Here is a 6,360-nt window from a genome sequence, read left to right as displayed (position 1 = left end):
GCCCAGTGGATAAAGTGCTGGCCCTGGAGTCAGGAAGACCCATCTTTCTGAGTTCAAATCTGACCTTAGACACTTACTAGTTATATGACCTTGGATAAGAGTCCATTATCTGTGCCAAGAAAACCCCAAATGGTGTCACAAAGTATTAAACATGACTGAAAAAAAACGACCGAACAAAACATTTCCAGAGTCATATCAAATAATGGTGGGGAGAGCAGGTATCCTTGTTGTACCCATGTATGTGCTGGTGTGAAAAATGTGGTTGAGGATGTTGCTTCTGCATATCACTCAATCAGGGGTTGAATGCCTATATGACATCATTGGAGTCAGTTTAAACTGAGAGGTAGTATGGGAAATGGCTGGTTTTCATTTCCACAGGGGTGTAGTCTGGGGGCTGGGTGGAAGTTGAATAAAGAAAAGCCATAAAGTGGAATTGGTGGATGAATGGACTGATCAGCGAAAACCAGTTCTGAGGTTAGGTATAGATTAAGGCATCCATATCCCAAGCAGAAGAGGTGTGGGCATACCCAAACAAGGGCTGGGGCAGCCAAATTGTAGGGAATGAGAGATGTAATTAGGGGCGGAGACTCACGTGGGGAAATTGGGCACTTTGGATAGGCTATAACCTCGATAGTACCCAGCCAATGGTGAAACAAGGGAAGGAAATTTGAATGGGGAATAGGGAATAAAAAGGTGTGCATCTGTTGACACATGTGCTCTCACATGTGTGCTGTCACACATGTGGGATGCCTGGCCCACATGTCCCAGGTTGTTAATAAAGCTTCCTGATTCAACAATGGCTTTATGGAATTCGTGATATAGCTAACAAATGGGAATTCGTCTGGTATTTGGAAAAAACCCTCCTGAGTGGGAGAGGCGACCACAGAGGAATAGAAAGGTGATTTCAATGATCCCATGTATCCTCAGGGAGTGTCCTAGCTCCTGGATGGTTCAAGAGCCTAGGACTAAGTTAATGAGTGAAGCCATGGCTGAACCAGGAACAAAAAAAGGGAAAAAGTGGAAACCAGGGCCACTGTGTAAGTTCATATACAAAGCAAGGTGAGAAAATTTGGCCTATTAAGTATTACTTTGCCAGTGGGGGAACATCTTACAGCTGTAGAGCTGAGTAAATATTGGGATAGTCTGGAACTACAGGAGTATGGAGAAGATTCACATGGGAGGTCTTGTCAAAAGGGAGACAAGCACCAAGTTAGATACTTATAAGAAATCCTAGGGAAAGACATAGTAGAGGGAATGAGGTGCCAAGGAAGAAAAGAGGGGAGAAGTCCCCTGAGGACACTCCTCCAGATAGTCCCTAAGAGGATGTGAAATATAAAGAAAAAGGATCAGCACTGGTGTATGATGCTATTCTTTTGACTGGTCAAGGTTACTTTAAAAAGCCAACAAGAAAGTTAGAATTGTGTGTACTTTGTCTTGTCAAGCTGTCTGTGTGTATGTGTGTGTGTGTGTGTGTGTGTGTGTGTTTGTAAATGTTTCATGTTTGTGGTGAAAATTCTCAAATGCACCCAGAAAAACTTCTAAGGTCTGTAATTAGAGAGAGAACATTGGGAAAGAATTCCCACTTTAGGTTTTCAGTGGGAGATAAAGATTTTTTTCTGGAGCCCAACACTGGCCAAGTTGGGATTCTGAATAATGTTGGATAAACAAGTAATGAGAGAACAGGAAGATTTTCTCTGAAGGAAAAATCAGAGTGTTAAGCAGCCTCTATTGATAAGGATCGAGAGCATACAGCCCAAGTTAGCAAGGGCTGAGGGAGAGAAAACAAAAAAAGCTAGAAGGTTTTTCTGTCTTTTGAGCATTAGCATTGTCCAAGAGAATGGGGGAAATACAGCTCTCTTAATTTGTGAATTGTTAGGGATTAACTCCCTCCAGATTCTAATAGGGTGAAGAGAAGCAGATGGGAAGTGGGGTGAGTATAATTTTTTCTTTTTAATTTGGAATATGAAGGAAGGTGGAGGTAGTCTGAGTAATGAGTTTGAAAGATCAGGAGGTGAAAAACAGGCTTGAGTGAAAATGTGAAAGGTGTTTAAAAAAAAGAGAAAAAAACATTTGGCAACACATGGGGGTAGGCTGGGCAACAGCAAGCCCATGTGCTCTAAGTGTTCCCCCCATCCTGGGCTGAGTGACTTCATGCCAGCTTCAGGGCATTTGAAAATGTGAAGAAGTTTGATTTTGTTTTGGGTGGAAAAATTGAAGATGAAAAAAGTTATAAAAAGTTAGAAGACCATCCACCTCTCAGGATAAACCTGTAGGAAGGTTTTATTAAATCTGACCTTGCATAGATTTTGGCTGTGGTAAAGATATTGTTCATTGTGATTGGAGATTGTTACATAAAATCTTAAAATGTTTTCCTGGGCCATTCAATTAATTATTGGAACTCTAGAGGTTTTCTGCCTGAGGGGCAGGGAACTGACTATGCCCTGTTAACATTGAGTCAGCAGGTCTCAGGAGGGTGGAATGCTTTGGTAGTTTTTTTTTTTAATCTGATAAGCCCCTAAAAGGGAGACTTTTCTTTAAAAGGGGAGCTTTTCTGCTCTTTTAAGGAAGTACAAGAGGCAGCTAGGTGGCGCAGTGGATAGAGCACTGGCCCTGAAGTCAGGAGGACCTGAGTTCAAATCCGGCCTCAGACCAAACACTTAACACTTACTAGCTGTGTGACCCTGGGCAAGTCACTTAACCCCAATTGCCTTAAAAAACAAAAAACAAAATGAACAAAAAAAAGAAGTAGAAAAAAAGAAAGATTATTCAGAGTAGGAATCATTGCCATGTGTCTTTTTAAGGGAATATATGAATTTGTGGAGAATATTTCCTTTTAAAGGGCCAAGAGTATTGGATTTAAAAACAAAAATGTTTTTAAATGTTTATCATTAGCGATTATAAATCCAGTTCTGATTGAATTTGTTTGTTTACCTTAGTTTACTGTTCTGTAAAGGGAAAAATAATGATGGTTGTTATGGGATCATAATGATATAATGATTGTAAAGTGCTTAAAACCACATCATATGTTAGACAACGTTATTATTATCTCTCTAACTTAATGTAATTGTTCCATACCTAATAACTTTGAAGTGGCTCTTAAAAGTACCAAAAGTAATAAGATCAATAATTTGTATATGTGATAATCTGAAAATGCAATTGATGTCATCTGAAATTTATTGTTTGTTTTTAAATTTTTTGTATTTCTAAAATTCTCTTGGATTGTAAAAACCTTAAGAGACCCTGATATTAGAGAGTTATACTTCCAAAAAGATGATGTAGTTTTAGAAGTTTTTATGAGGATTAAAGATTAGAAACAGGTCAAGGAAGGATTTTGTGACATAGGATATAGGAGACAAAGGGAATTCTTTACAGAGGAAGCTGGGTTGACTGGGGTGGTTGAATGTGTCAGGAATAACTTCTATAGGAAAGACAAAGACTCCGAAGGTATATGAGGCAAGCTCATTCATTATACGTTCTTGCAAGAAGTGAGTGTGCTGCTAGAGGCAGACATACCTTATAGACTCCAAGGCAAGCAGTTATATCTCTCTCCCGAAATGCAAGGTCCCTCCCTTGTTTCTCCATTGACTTCAAGGTGTACAACTTTCCGCAACACCTACTTCATTTTACTCCTTTATATGTTTTTTCTCCCACTACATACAACATTGTGCCTAGAATTGTGTTAATCCTCCTCCTGGGGAGGAAAAGTTAATATGCATAAGCTCATTAATCATGTATACCTTAGCCAAACTATAACCTTTGTATTACTTTCTTCACTTCTAACCCTACTGCTAATGTCAGCAGGTTTTGTCTATCTCTAGGTAGTAATTGTTAAAAATAATTCTTGAGCAAGACCTCTCCCATTAAAACTAGAAAAAATCAAATTTTTATAGCCCATGCTTATTAATTGCCTACAGGTAATCTTTTTTTTTTCTTTTTTTTTGGCAATTGGGATTAAGTGACTTGCCCAGGGTCACACAGCTACTAAGTGTCAAGTGTTTGATCTGAGGCTGGATTTGAGAGCTCAGGTCCTCCTGACTTCAGGGTGGGTGCTCTAGCCACTGCACCACCTAGCTACCCCGCCTATAGGTAATCTTCATGAAGCTAAAAGTTCCAATCTCAGGAAACAAGGAAATGTAATTTTTCATCCACTTATCTTCTGGACATGCTTAAAAATTTGCTATAAAAGAATATTGTTTGCTTCTACACAATCACTAGCTGCCTTATATCACTTGAGTGATTGTGGGGGGCAACAAAAAAGTTGGGGTTAACTCTTGAATGGGATAGAAATTGCATTGTTACAGAATTAGAAAGAAAAAAATCTTAAATTGATAATGGGTTGTTTCAAGTTCCAAATACATTATAAGGCATAAAGAATCATTACATTCCTAAATTGCGCAATTTGATAAACATCTATTATGTTAGAAAGTAATCTCTCTTATAGTCTAGAATGTTATTAGAATAAGAATTATACTGTCAGAGAAAGAAAAAATGAGAGGGTTAAGAAACTGTTAGGTCATTCTATCTGACTATGTGTTGTAACATTTTTTTTTAGTGCTGTAATTTAAGAAATATGAACTTCCAAGTTTTGCTTATATTTAAAGGGAAGTTTCAGCTGAAATTATTGGGTTCTCACCTATGAAAGTTAAGATTGTTAACTAAGCTATTTAGAGCTATTGTTTAAATCAAGTATTTGTAAAAGTATTTTTGTGAAAAGAAACTTGGTAATTGTGCAAAGAAAGGACTATGTAAAATCTCCTTGTAATTCTTATCAACCTTGTGCAGGAGTTTTGTGTTGTGAAATTCTTACTGAGTAAATGGCTCATTACAAACACTTTTTTGACTAGAGAATTTAGATAACTAGGAATTTTGTGGTAACTAAGAAATTGTAAGCTGTTTTCAAGAAAGGGAAATACTTTTATGAAGAAATGTTTTGCGAAATCTTTGGTGTGATTTTTTTTAGAGGGCCTACTAAATTTCTATTTGCAAGCTAATTTTGTTGCAAGTAATAATTTAATATTGATGACAATTATGTCCAAATCTATTGTGAATTTTGAGTTTGTTTTCTTAGGTTTATATTTCCTAGGTTTGTTGTGTCCTTGGACTGGTTTTAATGGGTGCTTTCTGAGAAACAGAGTCAAAATCAGCAACTCAATGGGAGTAGCATCAGAGGGAGGTATTAATACTAAAGCAATTATTGTAATGAGTTGTAAATGGGGTGATCTTGCTATTCTGATCTGAACTCATTCCATGGTCTAGCAAGGATTAGAATTAGTGTTTGAACTTCTCACATATATAAGATTCAATTCCTGAGAGACATCATTCTTTCAGATTAAATATGGTTAGAAAAGGATAAATAAGTTTGAGAATCAGAGATGCAAATCTATAAGAGCAGCAACTTATGATCTTAATGGAAATTTGGTTTTACTCAGGATGTTATTTTTTTTTTTTTGGGTATGGCAATTGGAGTTAAGTGACTTGCCCAGGGTCACACAGCTAGTAAGTGTTATGTGTCTAAGGCCGGATTTGAACTCAGGTCCTCCTGACTACAGGGCTGGTGCTTCAGGATGATTTTTAATCAAGAACTGGGACATGTGTAGCAATGCACGCAAACTACTCGGGGCTTACTTTAGAAATGTTCCTTAACTAACGTGAGATTATAGTCACAAATAAAACCCTGATGATGGAAATTTGCTATCCAAGATCTTGGGGGCTGTTAATGAACTATCATTCTGAGTCTAATTCCAGGTATGGTTCTCAAGGAACTGATTGGGCTACTAACCCATGATGCCACCAACCCTGTGGGGGAATCTGTGAGCTGCATCTATGAACTGCAGAGGGTGTTCTCATGGGAAGGTCAGGAAAACGTCTTTTCTGCATGGGCTGAGGTAGGATTCTCCCAACTCAATTTCCCCACTATGACACCTGGAAGACTTTAAGCCTGGCTTAATGCAGTTGGCTGTTATACAACTTCTGCCTGGAATTTACACGAAGCTAGGGAAGCATTGTTCCCTTACTTTAGTTATGTTCCTATTCTTTCATGGCAAATTTCTATAATCAAAAGTTTTGTAAGTATGATTCAAATCTATTAATTAATAGATTGATGCAGGAATATCTATGGTTATTATAGTAAGATGCAAGTATAAGATTGAGCTATTTGGCCTAGAATTTTAGAATTGAGTATTCAGCCTTGATATCTGTTACTAGTATATTCCTGTATAAGTCAGGGTCCTTTAATTTCTCATAATGGTATGGGAATAGTTAGGCCAGGAACTTGTGAAATCAGCATATTATTCTGTCATTTAGTTAATACTTAGTTAATATCAAAGTTGTCTCAGTTTATTACAATTAGTTAACATTAAA

This window comes from Vombatus ursinus, unplaced genomic scaffold (assembly GCF_900497805.2).
Source record: "Vombatus ursinus unplaced genomic scaffold, bare-nosed wombat genome assembly UNPS02015406.1, whole genome shotgun sequence".
Classification (NCBI taxonomy): domain Eukaryota; kingdom Metazoa; phylum Chordata; class Mammalia; order Diprotodontia; family Vombatidae; genus Vombatus; species Vombatus ursinus.
This window is presented reverse-complemented; position numbering follows the sequence as displayed.